Source organism: Gorilla gorilla, chromosome 6, assembly GCF_029281585.2.
Source record: "Gorilla gorilla gorilla isolate KB3781 chromosome 6, NHGRI_mGorGor1-v2.1_pri, whole genome shotgun sequence".
NCBI lineage: Eukaryota > Metazoa > Chordata > Mammalia > Primates > Hominidae > Gorilla > Gorilla gorilla.
Window position 1 is genome coordinate 124,716,012 of NC_073230.2, and position 20,499 is coordinate 124,736,510.

The 20,499-nt window shown below is 35.1% G+C and overlaps 1 long non-coding RNA gene across 1 annotated transcript in view; it reads left to right on the forward strand.

The window, feature by feature from the left end:
- LOC129523791 (uncharacterized) overlaps positions 1 to 17,489 on the forward strand; it is a 66,948-nt gene extending 49,459 nt beyond the window's left edge. The window contains exon 3 of the long non-coding RNA XR_008667412.1: positions 17,380 to 17,489. This is a non-coding gene — a long non-coding RNA (uncharacterized lncRNA). The remainder of the gene's footprint in view (positions 1 to 17,379) is intronic.
- Positions 17,490 to 20,499: the final 3,010 nt, after the last annotated feature.

Consider the following 20,499-nt stretch of genomic DNA (forward strand, 5'->3'; position numbering starts at 1 on the left):
AGATATCATACAATGATTCCTATTTTGCAAATGAGGAAATAGGCATGAAGAGATTAACTCTCCTGTCCAATATCCCAGGAATAGTTAGGGTAGAACTGGAACTTGAATCCAAGCTGCTGCTCTAGAATCTATATGATTAACCCCTGCACTCTTCTGCTTTTAAATTCTGATGTATTTGTGATATATTAGTGATATTAATGTAGATTCCTGTTATCTATATTTATAGATATTCTTTTATAAGTATTTAATGGTTACAAAAAAAGGATGTTTTATCTCTTCCTAACAGTGGTAAAATTTAACTTTTCCAATATAAAAGGCCTTTGTAGAGCTATAGAAATATATGTAAATAATTTTTAAGGAAGATCTCTAAGTATGGATCAAAAGCTGCTGTTACCAACCACAAACTATTTTGGGTAACTAACGCAGAACACACTTTCCATTAGAACAGATCTTGAGATTCACTAGCAATAGGAAATGAAGTAATGTTTATTAATTCCTATTCTAATTTCTCAATCCAAAATTTATGACATTTAATTCTTAAGACATTTTATAGTATATGCATGTGATTTTTAGATGGGTTTTTTATGTACAAATATAGAGAAGTAGGAAAATATGTGCATAATGATGAACAATCCCCTAAGTAAAATATGTATAAATGTGCAGGTAAAATCTCTTGGCTATTTGCTTACTAATGGACTAATTTTTAAAATACAGTGTTCTCATGAAACCAAAATTTACCAGATTTTCTGAAATTGATTTGTATTCCCAAGAATACAATCTCCTATTCCCCAAGGGAATTTATCATTTGGTTTATTGCTTGAAAGTAGACCTTGGGCTTGAAGACTCTCAATTTCTTACTAAATGTAAAATAGAGAAGCAATATCATTGTTTTAAAATAACTGGAGATAAACTGTAGAAAGTTTATTTGGAGATACCTCTTACATTTTTAATTTTTTTATTTTTAGTTATGGATACATAATAGTTATATATATTTATGTGGTACATGTGCCATTTTGATACAAATATACAATGTGTAATGATGAAATACGGGTTACTGGGACCTCCATCATCTCAAATATTATAATTTTTTGTACTGAGAACATTCAAATCTTCAAGAGGCCTTTTAAAATTGTGGATCTCTTAGGAGACGAGTATCCTTTAGCAGATATTGAACATGGCAATTATTTTTACCAATAGAGATTTTCTCAATTGCGATATTATACTTGTTAAGTGAATACACTCACACATTGTGTTTCTATCACTTGTTTGACCAATTATAACTTTTTAAACAAATTACGGGAAATCTTAGATTGTACCAAATTGTGTCATCTTAGAATTTCAGAATTAATGAATGTATTATACATTACTTTTTTCATTGAAACTCTTAATTCATGAAAGATACTGAGTTGTACTAAGTGAGGAAAGTGGATAAATGTTCATTTATTTTGAAACTTGGTATAGCAATTTTGATTATTTAGGATTAACATCATGAACAGACATAGTGATATGGGAAGAAAGGCTGAACAACTGCAGTGCATAAGTTAATTATTTAAATAATTTAAATCATTGGTTACAATTAGATATTCATTATTAATTATTTAATTATCCATAGTATATTTGTTTTGCATTACTAAAGAATATCAACGATTTTTTCTGATATCATCAGTGTTTGTTGACTATTCTTCCAATAATGAAGAGGCAGAGAGGATTTTAGAAGGCTGCACATTAACTTACATTCTGTAATTTTCTTACACTGTTGTGATAAGTTAAGCTTTATTTAATTATTCTGACATTTCAGAGAACCATTTTACTTCATCTTCACAAGGAACGTTTTTAACATACCACACATTTAACAAATCATCTTAATAAGGAGAACACATAATATCAAAGCATTCAACAATAATGTTATATTTTAAAGTCTCTTCTGTAAAGACAGCTTCTTATCTCTGGATCTTTCTTCCAAGATTACTTGTTTCTATTATTTACTTATTCACTAATTCTTTTATTCATTTCTCATCTTTTCCCTAAAGGTTTCAAGGCTCTTTACAAAAAGGATAAATCAAACAAAAATAATATAGTAGAAATAAAAGGAGAAAACTAAGGCTAAAAACCGAAAAGCAAACCTTACAACACTGAGGGTTAATACCATTGCTGTAATTGAGCATAAAAATTGCATTAAGTTTCCTGGCAGGCAAGGTAAAAAGTACAAAGCGACAAGTTACAAATCACTCAGAGAAAAGAAAACATACCATTTGCTCTTGAGAAACAGTTTTTCCTAGTATTAACCCTGGAGAGAAATTATTCATGTGAGGCAATACTTTGCAAATTGTATGTCAGCCCACTGAATAACTTCAGAGAGTTCTGACAAGAATTTTAAGAATTGAAATACAATAAAGTTGATTTTTATTATTCAGAGTAATTGTGTTCTATAAAGTCCCTTTGAACATTGAATTAGTGAATACCGAATCATTGTCCCTAGGATTTACACAGGTTTCTTGTCTGTGGAGCCTCTGGCCACATTTCCTACACCAATCAATACATAACCTTCCTTTATGTGTGCTTCTGTTTAAAGATATCTTACTTAACACATATTATTCATTCACTAATGTTGGACCCATGTCCAACAGAACCATAGAGTCATGTCTGAAAGAAGTGTATGTATCTAACCTATATTTTCTCTGTAAGGGACATCACAGCTTTGTCGAATTTAGGAACACTAGACTTCAGCGCCATGTTTGGGGGCCAGATTGAACAGCGAAATCACCAACAAAAAGCACAAGAGTGCAAAACACTCTTAGAGAGTACAAAACACTCTTACAGAGTACAAAAACAAGAAGGGAGATTGTTACCTTGCTCACCTTGGTATATGCCTGTCAAGTGACTCAAGTTTTTCACTGCTCTGAGCATGAACATACCCACACATGACTGTAAAGTTCCATGAGTATTGATTTGGGAGCTTACAAAAAAATTTTAGAGTTTAGATAAATTTGTGAGTACAGAATTCACTAATTGTGAGAGCTGAAAAATCTATACTGGAAGAGAATAGAGAGGAATAAAGTAGAAAAAAATACATTAGAGCTGCCTATCCCAGGCAGTAAAAAACAAATACTGTTTCATGAAATATTTTTCAGCGATAATATCAAGAGAGCTATTGACAGATGTATGCAAAAATGCCAATTTTTATAAATACGTACAGCAAATCACAAAAAAATTGTATTTCTTACTTTTTTATGTTTGGAAATCATTGGTATAGAGGACATTCAGGGATGTGATGAACAATTTAATAACAAATTCTGGCTAGATTGTGTGTGTGTGTGTGTGTGTGTGTGTGTGTGTGTGTGTGTGTGTGTGTCACTTGAAAAGACCCATTAGGAAACACTTGAAGAATCTTCTAGGGTATTAATAAGGTTCTCTTCTAGGGCAATGACAGTGGAAAAGAAAAATAAAAAAGAGATGTGAGACTCTAGTGCTGAGACAGAAATGCTCCTCAGGAGTTCCCCATCTTTTTGGCACCAGAGACCGATTTTGTGAAAGACAATTTTTCCACGGAAGGGGAGTGGGAGAGGATGAAACCATTCCACCTCAGATCATCAGGCATTAGTTAGATTCTCACAAGGAGCACGCAACCTAGATCCCTCACATGCGCAGTTCACAGTAGGGTTTGTGCTCCTATGACAATCTAATGCCCCCGCTGATCTGACAGGAGGTAGAGCTCAGGCGGTAATTCTTGCTCTCTGGCAGCAGCCCACCTCCTGCTGTGTGGCCGAGTTCCTAAGAGGCCATGGACAGGTCCCAGTCCCTGGCTCAAGGGCTGGAGACCCCTGCTCTTGTTGACGATTGAATGTGAGTGCTGGAGTTGGGGAAGAAGAGAGAAGAGACAGCAATGATGTAGAACGGCAAATCCAAGCTACCTGGAATTGCGCTACCACTTTTGAAGGAAGGAAACACATTAGTAAGAGCAGGAGATTTTTTGTTTTTGTTTTTTAGAAAAAGATATTGAGAAAATGCAAGAAATGAAGCTGAAGGTTAAGAAAATATTAAATTAATATAGCTAAAGAGATTTAGTTTCTTTCACTCTCCACTAAAATGAAAATTTAAAAATGAATAACATAACTGAAGATACCATACCACAAAATAGGGGACAAAATCATGTCAGAATTTAAAAGAAAGAAATTAATTTAAAAGAAAGAATGTCTTTTTTAGGTCATAAAATGTGAGGTGATATCAGGGGGATGGTGTGAAAACTACAGAAATGAAACAGGAATAACCAGGATCAATGAAGATGAAGTAAGAGAGTAAGAGTTACAGTTATATGAGGAAGTATCAATGAATCACCCATGTGATCAAATCACACTGTTGCCTTTCTCAGAAAACCCCAAAACATTTTCCAAGACTTTCGGAAGTTATAAACCTTCAATGTAAAAAATTCTGCCTTAATCAATGCATTTATTTTTTTCTAAAATTAATTATATATTTTATTGATGCATAATTGTTGTACATATTTGAGGAATACATGTGATAATTTAATACATCTGTATAATTTGCAGAGATCAAGTCTGTGTAATTGGGGTATCCAACACCTTAAATGTTTGTCTTTTAATTATGCTAAAAAAATCAAATTATTCTCTTCTAACTATAATCAATACACTTCTTTTTCTCCTTTCTCTTTTTCTTCCTTCCTTTCATCGTTTTCTCCTTTGTTTCTTTTTTATTCCTTTCTTTTCTTCCTCCCTCCAGTATCAGTTCTCTAAGATAATGGAAAAAATGTTCTAAGAACTACAAGATGTTGCTTTTCAATGTCTACATTCCCCTTCTATGTTATTTCATCCTTCCATAACCTGTTTTGAGCCTGCTTTGGGTAGCTGGTGGTAAAGGTTTCTCATTATTTATTATTTTCCCTTAGTTGCTATGAGGGTTTCATCTCATTGGATGGCCTGTGGCTTTGGTGTCTAACTTTCCTTAAGAGTTGAGCCCATTCCCACTGGCCACCAAAGCCATATTAATGACAAAAATCTCATAGGTGTAATAATCATTCTTCTGTTAAGACTTAAATGCATTTGGGGATTTAAGTATCAATCTCACGTAGTTTCAATTTATAAGGCTCTCAAAATTTGTTAGAGTTTTGGTCTCAGTTACGCATACTCCAAACAATGTTTTATACAACAGTGCTAGTATTAATTGTATCTTTAAAGATGAATTGTGAGACTATTATTACTGTAGAGTCACTGAAAGTAAAAGGTGCTGTGGAGATAATATTAATAAGGTTTTAAGTATTCCTCTTGGGATGAAGAACTTTATTTTGTCAAATAAGGTAAATACACAAACTGCTAGGCTTTATTCGGATTCTCCATGCTTGCGAATTTTAGATCCACCAAAAACATAGCAATTTGTTCACTAGCATAGATAACTAAAGAAAATACAGGTATAAACTTACTTTAACATTTGAAAATCTGCATTAGAATTTCATGGTATGCTGAATCATAATAACAATATCCTTATTTTATATTTATAATATTTATTCTTAATTTTCACTGAATTACTAAAAACAAAAATCTGGCTTTCATATCTGTCTAAAGAAAGTCTATTAGTTCCATTCCATATTATAAATATGTTTAAATTTTATACTTCACTCTGTTGAAAATTCAGTAAGGCAAAGGGGAATTTAAATAAAAATAAACCATCCTCTCGTATGGAAATAAAGTAGAGTTTTGTTTTTCATCTTTTCCTGTTCTCAGTGTCAGCCTTAACCAGGTGCAACTAGGGCTCAACTCCCTCCCTGCCGTGACCCCAACCTTCTGCCCCCATCTCTTAGTACCTAAGATTGGCTTTGTCTGTTCTTAACATTAAAATAGCACCTTAATATTATTAGACAGATTTATTTAATAAAAACCACATTATTTCTAAATGGCATTCACCCTCTCAGAAGTTTAAATATCTGCCAGAAATTTACCCCAGCACTGACCTTGCTTTCTTTAGTAGAGTACAAGCCTTCAATAAAACACTGACAATCAACAGCAAAAAGCCACTTGTCTCACCTGAATATATAAAAACAAGAATAAGTTTCCTGGTACTGCTCTATATGGATGTATTTATATAAGCACATAGCCTTTTGGGGGGTGTTGGTTAGTTCAAAAACACATATTCCAAATACTCCTTACATTCAAATTCAGCAAGTTATGGTTTGTTTTGATCCTTCAAAGTGTGCTTGAAGGTTTGAATGCATCTGTGGGCTTACTTTACGTAATATATGCAGTTAAATTTTAATACAAACTGACTTTTCCCTTCTACATAGCCACTCTCCAACTGCTGTCAGTCAGCAGGAACTCAGGATATACAGACTCATGTTAACCTCTAGAAGAATGCGATTTCTAGCCCATTCAGTTGGCCACAGAAATGCCCAGATTGTATTTCAAACTAAAATAAAAGCTGCTTTGGAGGTAATTCTCTATTCCCACCTTTACTACTTGCTAGTACAAGTAATTAATTTAAAAGAGAAACATATATTCAACTTTATATTTGTAATCAAAATGTGAATATTCCAAAAAAATGCATGCATGCTTGTATTCCAAAGAAATATGGAAATGGGTGGGGAGACACAAATACTCTCTCAAATAAATTGTAGGAAAGTGAGAGGTGATTTTAACTTGTCCTCCAGTGAATGGATGACACAATATCTGAGTTTCCTCTTAAGCATATGTTTAGTTCATAAACTTAGTCTATTACATTCAATGGTGAAGTGGCTTAATTTTTGCATTCTTGTCCACTTGCTGGAGGTCTACCAGCCTTACAGGATTCAGCACAAAAAAACATTTCTACTTTGAAAGTTTTGCTAACTCCACCAAGCTCATGTAGGCTTTCCTCCGTGGTTCTTTATGTTTTCCAAGAAGGGTTTCCCAAATATCAATACTTAATTTTGTGAGCCTGCACAACACCCAGTATGTATCTTTGAAATATTGAACACACGAAATAGAACTGTTTGCTAATATTTTAAAATGCAGATATCCACTCACTAAAGTTCCATTCTGTGCCACCTCTCTGTGAAACTTTCCCTGGCATCCAAACAAAACAACATCTTTCTTTTCTGAGTTATTTGTTACATGTTCAACTCATTTGTTGTTCCCACTGTTCTGTATGGCTGTTCTCTACACACTCATATTTTCTACTCAACAAGAAGAAAAAATTTCTGAAAGTCTGGAAGAGTCTAACACAGCCCAGAGCCTAGCACATTGCTTGGGGTAATGGTTCAGGGCACTGAGTAGAGATTTGACCCAAGATGTCCTGAGTAAGTTCTAGCTATCCTGATTTGATACTAGATGGCTTTAATTTTTTTTAACTTAATTCTGGTGTCAGCCTTCATCCTGGGGAAAATCATTTCTTTCCAACTCACATCTTCTTTAAAAAAAATTATACTGTTTCTACTGTGTTCATTTAATAGGTACTTCTGATGTAAACTCTAAGGATGTTAAACTTTAAAACAGAATTACAGGGAAATATAGGTTGTGGTTTATTTTGGAGGAATTGCTATTAGCCTGACTACAAGGCTAATCTTCAAACATGACTCTGGAGAAAAGGTTAGCAGCCTGAACTCAAACAGGAATGGTTGTTAATAGATGAATGCAATGATGAGGGCTCTCAGGGGTGGGTCAGCTCCGTGACTTTTGACCACCTCAAAAACACAAGCTGTGAAAACACAAGCATTCCTTCATTTTACTTATCATTTGGATCCTCAGCTCTGATTCACTTTTTTCAAAACTTATTTTGGAGCCAACAGGGATTGGTAAGTGAAAGGCTACCTGGGGCTGATTGTCATCAGCAGCAGGGCCCCGCGTGGAGGAGAATTATGGCTCTTGTTCACAAGGGTATGTTTATAATACATCTAAACTTACCTGGCAAAGGGTCTTTGAGGAGACTGTGGAGCAAGGGTGGAAACAGATAAGAACATGACTTGAAAAAGACACTTTGGTGGTTTAGAAAGTTCTTTGGGGGAATATTCTCCCTCTCTATTCAGACTTTTCCATTCTTTATCAACTCAGTTTTATTTAGTATCTGTGTATGAAGTTAAAAACGTGCTTTCTATTTTTTTTCCTATTCAAATAGCTGTGTGCAAGGCCTAGATGGTTCTTAGCACCCATCAGATCATGTACTTTGCAGGTAACACTCATTTAGTCTCATAAGAATGACTTACCTCAGATCCTGGACTTAATTTGGGACAGAAATGAGACTGTATTGTGGGCTTAGGGACACCTGAGATACTGTTTCTCAACTACTAACTGTGTGATCTTCGGAAAAACTCTTACCTTCTCTGAGCTGGAGTGGCAGGTGGTACTGGGAGATGACTGGGAGAGATGGGTGTGACAAGTATTAAAATCCAGGTGTCACACATTACATTTCACAACTACTTTTAGAATAGTCTCATCAAAGCGTATCTTCACAATAGACAAATTTTCGATCCTCACGATGCAAACACTTACAAATGATTGTGTAGGAAAATCCTGTGGTTTTACTTAACAAAAGTGAAGATTACATATTATTCAACGCATTATCACAAAGCTCTTTCTATTTGAAGGGGCCAAAGTCTAGATATAACTTGTAACCCCACTGAATTCTATCCCTGAGAACAAAGGGTAATTTCTGCTCAGCAATCCTCAGTGGGTATGTAAATGAATGCTGCTGAAATATTCAAAAGCTGATACCAATACAAAGTGAAGTGCAATAATCTAAATGTGTCATTGCTTTCCCCTGCTCCTAATTACTAGCTTTAGGCTTTTTTTTTTTAACCAATATTTTGTCTCCTTGCTTTTCCTGTACAGATTGAATGAACACCCAACTGTATAGGATTACTAGTTTCTCACAGCAACTTTCAAGCATTGTCTTCGTTTTTCTTTTGGTTCCATCATTGCTCTGGCTGTGACCGGTTAGCAGAGTTGGTTGATGTGCAAAATGTTCAAAGTCACAACTTACATGGGCTAAATAACTCTTTGTTCCATGGCTATAGAAATTACTGTAACGACAAGGAAAAATTCACTGGTTACAAGGAAAATCAAAACTAGTGCACTTCAGAAGGGATGTTCACTCAAAGGTTAAAAAGTAATGCCACTTTTGCATGTAGAGAAGTTCACTGGTAATATAATACCATCCTTTTAAATAAAACTCTTAGTGTAAAGTGTGGAACTGTGTTTGGTTTATACTTTCTCTCTAAGCCCCTTGACTAAGCGACGCCTTTCTTAAGGATGGAGTCCCAAGAGAACCTCTTCTGTGAATCTCAGAGGCCGCTCTTCCATTCATCACATGACATACTCAGCACTTTGCTCCTCCAATTTTCTAATGTCCACCAGCCATGGCCAGACACTCTCATCTAGCAGCCCAACTGCTGCTGATTTGCTCAAAAAAAAAAAAAAAAAAAAAAAAAAAAAAAAAAAAAAAAAAAAAAAAAATTGGAGAACCCAAAATGAAACTGAATTATCTCAAGATTTCACTGCAATGAAACTTATGGGTGTTTTCTCTTGTATGAGATAATTCTTTCCATTGTTAATTACAGCCACTCTGCTTCCATCCCTGATTCCTCAGAGGGACTCAGATTTATTGATTAAATTGAGGGGCTAATGCAAAGGATATTTACAATGCTTGCTCAGAAATAGCTTATCCTTTTGGACACAGAAACCTTGTGTCTGACAAAAGCTTGCTTGCAGGCTTTCCTTTTCATCAGAACAAGTTCTCTCCTTAAGAAACTCTTTCGGGCGTCTTGAAAATTGGTCCCAGATAGACCCACTCCTCTAACACTAACTTAATAGGCGTAAATCCAGGGGTTGATTTAGCTTATGCTTGAGCCATACTTGGAGCCACCAATTATTAACCTTAGGAATCACAGATTAATTTTATGTTACTTATTCTTATAGAGTTTTCAATGTTATATTTATATCAAATTAATCATTTTCAAATGATTTCTACTACACAAATTTGATAATAGTAGATATGGTTATGGATATAGATATCCAGAGCTGCCACCCCAACTTATCCTTTCTCTCATAACCACATTTCCCTTCACTTCAAGGAAAATAACTTAAAAACTGGACTAAATCATTCTACTCATATAGTCACATTCTCTACATTATGTATCTGTGTTAGAATTCAAAAGGAGAATTAAAAAGTAAAGGAAATTTGAAAAGCACCGAAATATTATCATTAATGTATAGTTTTTATTATTAATGAAACAATATAGAATAGAATAATAGAATTTTTACTAACATTATTAATAAATATTGTGCCTCAAACACTTACTATGTTTGGACCTGTGCTAATAAGCATTTCACATATTTTCCCCATTTAATCCTCACAATAATTCACAATAAATAGACGATTAGCCTCACTTTATAGGAGAGGAAAGTGAGTCTTAGCACGGTTAAATAATGAAGTCAAAGTTAACCAACTAGCAAATAAGAAAGCTGGAACTTGGATGTAAGTCCATCCAACTCCATAAATTTCTAATGTATTCTCCTTTATCATTTTCATTCCTTCCTTTCTTCCTTTATTTCTTCAAATATGTTTATTAAATATCTCTTATTTAGGAGGATTTTGAGTTAATGTCATAAAGTATAACAGAAAATATGAGATAGATTTTGTCTTTAAAGAACTTACAGTTACTTAGAGGACATATATTCTTTGTTTCCTTCTTATCGCCCAGGTTGGAGTGCAGTGGCACAATCTTGGCTCACTGCAACCTCCACCTCTGTGGCTCAAGTGATCCTCATGCCTCAGCCTCCCAAGTAGCTGAGACTGCAGGTGTGTGCAACCACACCCGGCCAATTTTTATATTTTTAGTAGAGACAGGGTTTTGCCGTGTTGGCCAGGCTGGTCCCAAACTCCTGGCCTCAAGTAATCTGCCCACCTCCGCCTCCCAAACTGCTGGGATTACAGGTGTGAGCCACCGCACCTGACCCAGCTTATAGTCTTTAGATGACTATGTTTAAAGGAATACATTGCCAGAGTACATAAGAAATATATCCAAATTAATTGTATAATTATTCTGAGTTATATAACAATTTTTTTAAAAAAATTCCACTGTCCAAATACTAAGATCTTAGGAAAGATCTGAAATGGCTGGCAAAGACCCTAAAAGAAGACCAGAAAGAGTATTATTCTGAGCATAGGTGCAAAGGAGGGAGTAACGTAAGATTAGTCAGGAATTAAATGATGCATCCTTTGAATAGCTGGATAAGTGGGCAATATTTTATGAAGCAGTCTAAGTTTTTGACAAAGAGAATTCAGTATTTTAAATCTCTCGCCAAAATATGGAATAATTCAAACTACGTATGACTATTCTCTCATTGAGAAGACATTCGTGAGAATGATTTAGGAGACAGGATAGTGTCAGAGAAAAGATAAACTGTGGAGTCAGAATAATCTGTGTTTGAAATCTGGCTTAGCCATATTCTAAACAAAATGCTTAAATTATCTGAAACTGTTTGCCCATCAGTAAACAAGAAATAATAAAAGTGGCATCCACCTTATAGAAATGTTATACAATATTTGAGATTATATATGAAACACTTTATGTGAGGAAGGTACTCAATACATGGTATAGCTTTTAGCATAGCTTAATCTTATGTCCTTCCTTCATTAGGAATATCAGTATTTTTAGGCAGATGTCCTTGTCTTTTCTCCCTCCGATAGGTGAATTTCTGCTAAAACTACCTACTTCATTAAATGAAGATTTTTTGTTAACAATGAAAATGAAATAGAATTAAATTCAGGGTACATGATGTATTATTCCCTTTGATAGACTATTCAAACTTAAACTCAGTTTCAAAACACCTGATTATCATATTCAGGAAACAGATTTTGTTTACCTTTCTGTCTCTTTTCCATTAAAAAAATTTAAAGCCACATTTAGTGGAGTATAATTTAACATAAAATAAAAGTTTCTTTTTTATAGTGTATAGTTCCATGAATCTTTACAAACACATATTGTCATGTAACAAATACCAAAAGCAAAATATAGATCAGTTTCATCATCCCTCCAATTTTCTCTTGTCTATTTGTAATCAACCCCTTACCACACCCATAGCCCTTGGCAATTACTAGTGTTTTTGTTATAATTTTGCTAATGTTTTTGCTATAGTTTTGCTTTTTCAGAATGTCATAGCAAGGAATCATCATCTATTACATATAAACATTATAATTTGGTTTCTTTCTCCAAGTACAATGATAACATTCATCCAAGCCATTTCATGTATCAGTAATTCTTTATTATTTCTTTTTTGATGTTTCAATGTATGGATATATGACAATTTGCCTAATTGACAGTTATTTTGTTTTTTTTTTCCGGTCTGAAGCATTTATGAATAAAGGCACTATAAACTTTTACTTACAAGTGTTTATGTAAACACACATTTTCATTTATCTTGGTAAATACATAGGACTAGACTTGCCAGCTTGTATTATAAAGGTAGGTTTAACTTTATTCGCAGAACTGCTTTCCAATGTGGCTGTACAATTTTGCATTTCCACCAGCAATACATGAGAATTTCAGTTCCATGTTCTCAACAACACTTTTTAAAAATAGCCATTCTGATAGATGTGTAATGGTATCTCATGATGGTTCTAATTTGCATTTTACAAGGACACCCAATGAAAGTCAGATCGGTTGGTGCCCCCTCCTCCACCCTTGTGAAATATTTTCAATGTCACACATGTATACCTTCCCACAATTTAAGGTAATGGGAAATATATTAAGACAATGTAAAACTTTCTTAAACATTACCCCACTACAGTACTCAACTACTCATTTGCACCTCGATATTTGTGTGCATAACTTTTAATAGAAAAATTTACCATTATTTCCACACTGATTTTTATCCTTCTGGGAACATTATGTTTTCCCAACTAGACTTGAATCTTTAAAAAGACAGTAAATAAATGATACCTATCTTAAACTTCTGCTATCTAAGAGCCGTATTCCACAAATGCTTGTGGAGTAAATTGAGAGCATTTAAGTCATAACTTTGTTCTGCCCTTCTCCAAGCTAAATATCACCAGCTACTGAGGGTCAAAACTGAACAGAAAAGATGACAGAGAAGGAAGTGTTAAGGGCATGAAATCATTTGAGAGTCTAAATGTGGATTGGATTGAACGCTAAAGAAAATTGAAGAGAAAATGCAAAGTAAAGTATATAAAGTAAATAAAATGGAACAGGCAAAAGGAAGGAACATTAGGAAAAAATAAGCAAAGGAGATATTGAAAAATACCTGTACAAGAAAAAGAATTCATCATATAAGAAGGTGGGACCAAAAACCAGAAATATATGCCAAAAATGCTTGTACATGAATGTATTTATTTTTATTGATGATATTTAATTCTCGCAGTCTGTAAGTTAAATAAGTTAAAGTTAAATCAGCCCTCTGGACTGAGTAATGTATTATTTGGTATATTTGGGAAATAATGTTTGAAAAAATCTTTTCTTTTCTATTAGCTTATCTCCTGAACTTTTATTAAAATGGAAAACATTTACATAAACTCCAAATAGTCAACACACTACCATGTAAATAAGACTAGGGAGAGGAGGGGGAAGACCTGTTCTCCTGCTAAATATAATCTTCTCTTGGTAACTGCACCTCTTACTATGGTTTTAAATATGACTAAGCACCAGGACAACCCATCCACTTCTCTGAACTTTGTGTATTCACCTCCCACTTAATATCTCTCTTTAGATATTTGATAGCGTGTAAGATTTTGTCATGGTCAAAACAGAATTATTTATACGTTCTCCAAATTTTTTCTAATTCCAGTTTCCTCCAACCCAGTCAATAACAATTCACCTTTTCCATTTACCAAAATCTGAGTATCATTATTCACATCTTTTTCTTACGTTTTATTCCAATCCATCGGTAAATGCAATTAGCTGCACCTTCAAAATACACTTGGAATCCTATCGTAGTCAAAGCCAACATCGTCTCTCATCTGAATTATTGCAATGACCTTCTAACTGGTCTCCCTTCTCCCATTCTTGTTCCCTGCAATGTGTTGTTTACACACTAGCAAGAAGAATTCTCTTAAAAGGTAAAGCAGATGATGTCATATTAGAATTTCCAAAAACTTCTAGTAATCTTCAGCTCCATTCATCCTGTAAGGCCCAAAATGATCGTGGCCCTGCAACCTCTCTGGGAGTATCTCTTACCAGTCTCTTCCTGACTCATTGTACTCTAGCCACATTGGCCTTCTGACTCTCTCCAAAGCATGTACGTTCTCTTCTTTGGGCCCTGGGACATTTTCCTCACCCTTTTTGAAATTTCTTCCTCCAGATATATGCATGCTTCTGTCTATACATCCTTTTAATCTCTGCTCAAAGGACACCTTCCTTCTCAGAGAGATATTTTCTGACCATTCTGTAGAAATAGCACCCTCCTCCTGTTTTTATCCATTCAAATTATTATGCTTTACTTTCCTTTAGAGCACTTGCTACCACCTAACATTTCATATATCTGTTTATTTTACCATCATCTCAATCTCTCCCACTAGAGCATGAGTTTCAGGTGGGATTTAGACTAGTTTGTTCACTATTAAATTCCCAGTACCTGAAAGAATAGGCGGCTCATAGAATGTACTAATACATACTTGTTGAATGAATGAATGATTTAGAAGCCTGGAGCAGAGAAAAATTATATACACTTTATGTGCCAAAGTTACATAAAGTGGTAGAGTGGGCATAAGAACCCAACATTCTGATTCTGGAGTAGTGCTTTGAATCACTCTTCTCTACTGAACCCGAGAGAGCTAGTGTAAGGATTAAAAGATGTAACCTAGGTCAATTTTCCATCCTCACACTTTACTTGCAGTAATTACTGAGTAAATGACAATTATCTATTTATTCCCAGGACATCCTCAACTTTAGTCCCCCAGTGGTTGGGAATAGAAGATAAAATATGTTAACAGTCATTGTTTTTTTTTTGTTGTTGTTGTTGTTTTTGTTTTGTTTTGAGACGGAGTCTCACTGTGTCGCCCAGGCTGGAGTGAAGTGGCAAGATCTCAGCTCACTGCAAGCTCCACCTCCCTGGTTCACTCCATTCCTCTGCCTCAGCCTCAGTCATTGTTTTTTTTTTTTTTTATACTTTAAGTTTTAGGGTACATGTGCACATTGTGCAGGTTAGTTACATATGTATACATGTGCCATTCTGGTGCGCTGCACCCACTAACTCGTCATCTAGCATTAGGTATATCTCCCAATGCTATCCCTCCCCCCTCCCCCCACCCCACAACAGTCCCCAGAGTGTGATATTCCCCTTCCTGTGTCCATGTGATCTCATTGTTCAATTCCCACCTATGAGTGAGAATATGCGGTGTTTGGTTTTTTGTTCTTGCGATAGTTTACTGAGAATGATGGTTTCCAATTTCATCCATGTCCCTACAAAGGACATGAACTCATCATTTTTTATGGCTGCATAGTATTCCATGGTGTATATGTGCCACATTTTCTTAATCCAGTCTATCATTGTTGGACATTTGGGTTGGTTCCAAGTCTTTGCTGTTGTGAATAATGCCACAATAAACATACGTGTGCATGTGTCTTTATAGCAGCATGATTTATAGTCCTTTGGGTATATACCCAGTAATGGGATGGCTGGGTCAAATGGTATTTCTAGTTCTAGATCCCTGAGGAATCGCCACACTGACTTCCACAAATATCCAACTTGAAATCTAGTTTGTATTTACCACAAAAGGGAATAAGTGATGTGACTGTCCCAAATTTTAAGTAAAATGGCTTTTTCCAGTTGTTTCCTATAAAATACATATAGCGTCCTGACTATCTAGAATCTTTGGTCAATTTGACCTCACTTATAAAATTCTGAATTAAAAAAGAGGGCAAAGTGTAAGGAAGTAGGGATAGAGTGTACCAAGACTGTATATAAATGCACTATCTCATATATATAAATATTCTATGTATTCCTTAGAAAGATAGAATGCAGGTAAAAACTATGAAGTATGGGTTGTTTATTTGTTTGAACAAGCAAACTTAAGACCCTCATGGCCTGACCTGAAGGTTAAACACAACTAGACCCAGGGTGATGTTGTCTTAACCTCTGCCCCTTCCCCCAGTGTTCCACTATTATTCTCTTCCACACTTTTGGGTCTTTCATGGGGTCCAGTCAAGGTCAGCTGCAGATGGACATCTGGCACTTGGTAGAAATAGTAACCATATGTAGATTGTAATAAGCAAGGCATTTTTTGAAGTAAAATTAAACTTACTGTACACAAATACTTGATCTACAACCAGCAAAACCCCAGATTCAAGCATCAGTTCTCTAAAATGTTTGCAGAAACCCTAAGTGTGGTAGAGGTAATCCATTGGGTAGACAAGAGGAAAAGATAATAACTTATATTTTTTTATTGTTGTGTAATAAACTAAGAAGGAAATGAAACTTCAATGACAATCTGCATATTTACAGTAATTGTATATATAATTTAGAAATAAAACATATTGAGACGCAAAGTAAAATTATTTTACTGATAGCATTCCATAATAAGAACATATTAGATTATATTATTCATTTTATTTTTCAGAATAACAACTTACCCCAAACTTAATGGTTTAAAGTAACACATAGTTTTATCACACAGTTCCACGAGTCATGAGTCCTGGCATGGATTACCTGTGTCCTCACCTGGAAGCTCAACTGGAAAAGAACGTGCTTCCAAGTTTACTTGAGGTTGTTGAAAGAGTTTATTTCCTTGTAGCTATAGGACTGATGACCTCAGGCCCCAGAAAACTTCCTGCCTGGTAGCCCTCTCCATAGGTAGTATATAACATGGCCGTTTGCTTCTTCACAGCCAAAAAGAGAATCTCTCTGCCTCCAGTCTGTTAAGGCAAAGTATTACATAACAAAACAAAATCACAGAAATTGACAACTTATCACCTTTGCCATATTCTATGGTTTAGAAGCAAGTAATAGGTTTCACCTGCACTCAAGGAGAGGGCATTATTCAAGGCTCCTTGTGGGTCACCTTAGAGTATGTCTTCCATAGAGACCATTCTTCAAAAGAATATCTAAAGGCTGTCTTTCTAGCTTCAAAACCCAAAGATTAATTTTATTTTTTAAAAAAGACCTAGCTAAAACATGCCTTTCTTCCTAGAAAATTTATTAAATCAATGCAGCTCAACTCTGGTCACTTCCTACATTGGATTTCTTCAACATTTATATTCTAAGTTCAGGCTGTATTACGTTGTACTTGTCAACTGATGCTAACAAGTGTGTTTATTTTGTGTTCTTCCCATGTACATATACTTCAAGGACATAAATTTAGATTTATCTCATAAATAATAATACCGCTATATTAAGATTGTCAGAGATGGTAACCTTCTTCATCTGCCCTTCCTGTGTTCACTAGCTCACTCCTAGTGTGAAAAGAGAAACTCCACATCTTGCAGAAAGCAAAATGAAGACTGAGGGGCAATGCAGTGTGGTTGGAACACATAGCAGTAGTCACTGACACGGCAGGTATTAGACCTCAACATTTTCAATCTTTTATCCTTTGTTCATTCTATCAAGTCATACTGTTTCCAATTAGCTAGGAGTAATCTTTAAAGACAGAAATGATCTTCAAAAAAAATGAAAGCCTTGGGAATTCAATCAGCACTAAAATCTTCCTTCCAATGTTCTGTCTGGATGAATAATTCCATCTGAAGAGGTGTGGCTCTTTTATGTTTAAATTTTAAAGGGAGGGGATTAGATTAGTTACTTTATTAAAACTGTGCATTTAAGAGTCTAGCTCTTCTGGGCCAGAATTCTCAAAAGGGAATGGGAAATCAGGCTCAGTTTACAAGTCAGTTCTGTGTAGTTGCTCAAGACTCAGAAACAACTATTTTCGGATGATTAATTATTTGTCTCAATCTAGTCTTAACAAGGTGAAATAAAATGTTTAGGTCATATATTCACAATTGAATCACTAATTCAATACAGCCCACATTTTTGCACAATGAAAGCAAATTAATTAATTATATTCCATCAATTTTTTGGCTTTTTGGAAAAAAAAACTGATGAAAAAATAATAGATTTTATGCCACAGATAATCATGGCTTGTAACATGTTAAGAGAAAAAAAATGCAAGAGTAATTTACTGAATACGATTCCTTTCCATGGACTAAAATAGATTATTATAAATGCTAGGAAATGCTTTTTTTTTTTTTTTTTTTTCAGTCTTGCTCTGTTGCCCAGGCTGGAGTGCAGTGGCGTGATCTCGGCTTACTGCTACCTCCACCTCCCTGGTTCAAGGGATTCTCGTGCCTCAGCCTCCTGAGTAGCTGGGATTATAGACATGCACCACCACACCCAGCTAATTTTTGTGTTTTTAGTGGAGACAGGGTTTCATGATGTTGCTGAGGCTGGTCTCAAATTCCTGGCCTCAAGTGATCTGCCTGCCTCGGCCTCCCAAAGTGCTGGGATTACAGGTGTGAGCCACTACACCTGGTCTAGGAAAATGCATTTCTAAGATTTCAGTAGAATGTCCCCTTTACCAAGAAAAATGGTAACAATTCTATCATTGCCTCTATAAGAGATTCTCCTAGGTCCTCACTCACTGAACTCTGATATCCACAAACTTCTGCTTCTTGTTCATCAAGTGGCTTCTTTCCACAGCATGCAAGCAGCATGCTACAACAGAGGCTATGGGAACACCGGGATGGTAGGAGTATTAGTATGTCTGCTCACTGACGAAACCGTGATTCTTCACATCCTTCATTTTGTGTAAATTACAGCAATACAAGATAACAGCAATACCTGCTTTTGTTACAGGCAAATCTCTAACCTGCTGTTGCCACATTTGGGTCTCTTTTAAACCTTTCCATCATTTAAATTAAAATACAGCAAGGAATTAAAAGGGAAGTTTGCCATTTCTCATTCGATCAGATATCTAAGAACAAAGTGAATTTCTTCAATATTGTGAGGTTCACGTGGTGAACACTAAGAGATCTTTTCAGAAAGTGTTGGTTAAGTCCTTTGTCATAAGTACATTTTAAAATAATATAAATGATCTTTAATCATGATTTAACATAATTTTTAATAAATTCAAATGTATATTTGTTCCTCATTGAATTTTAATGTCAGAATTTTGTAAATGAAATCAGTATTTTTCTAATTGGTTCTCTGCTGATTTTTAAAAATCATCAACCCTATGATACATTTTGGGAGTTTAGTGTAGGGAGTACACACACACATTGCATTCTGTCATTTTTTAAGTCCCCTCTAATGAATTCTTAATTACATTATTCAAAAGATCCATTATTCAGCATTCATCTCACTGCTAAATGAAAGTCTTTACCTGACATGTGAATGAAATGAGTCTAAATGCTTTCCATGCCACCTAGGGATTCTGAATAGACTTTTAGCTTAACAGCAGCAATAGGCTTCATTTCTGCTTTAAATTTGTGTGGATTGTTTTTAGAGATAGGTTAGCTATGCAATAGTCTACCAATCTGACCAGCACTTAAATTCCATTTTTCTCAGACTTACCTTAGGCCAGAAAAACTGCAAATAAGGTCAGATGATCGCTGAAGGTAGAAGAAATGCCATACACATACAAGATTTGATAATCTGTAAAAGCTTTCAGATACAAGTGTGCATCACCTACAACACTAACTTCAGATGAGGAGAGCCAACTTCCTAAGAGCTGCTTGTACATTTTCTTATTTCTCATTGTGAAGAAAAAAGTGGAAGTAGCCAGAGAAACTCAGAGACCTTCAACTGGTAATAAGATTTTTTCTTAATCACACTTCCATTGCTTTCAACAGACTAATGCATAATACTGGTAGTAAGAAATTGTCTCAGGCTTTATGTGTCTTTTGTAGCCATGCCTAAAAATGAGCCATAGTTACTACACTATTTATCAAGCAGCCCTCATATCTCTAAATGATGCCCCCAGAAGATGTCTAACAAGAGCATAAGCTGATGTAACAGTAATATATGATAGTCTGTGTTCCAGAACTCTAACTAGTTATACAGAATATAAGCAAAGCTGCTAGAGATATAGATTTAGTGAAAGCAAAGTTCATCTTCTAAATAACATAAAGCAACAAACTCGGAATCTTTGCCCTGTCTTCCCCTAGTTTCAGGAGAGGAAATTATCAAAAGCATCTAACAAGATGGGCTTACTTTAAATTTTGTTTTTGTTTTTGTTTTGGCTTGGCTTGCTTTGGCTTGGTTTTCTAGAGTGTATGAATCACTGACTTGCTCTGTTAGGCTTGGGGGTGTGTCTATGTGCAACAAGTGACCAAGTGTAGCCCTGTGTCACACATTCAGCTATGCATAGCTAAATGACTAAGTTACTTCATGTAATTGCATCTAATGTTAACAAAACCATTGAAGAAACCTTTTGGATCTCCAAGGCCATCTCAAAATATCATTTTTAGAGACAGCATAAGTGTATTATCTTGTTTAGTTCATGATTCAGTGCTCTTTCTTTACAGGAAGTAGGAAATATCTTTAGGCAAAAAAAAAATCATATTTCTCTTCC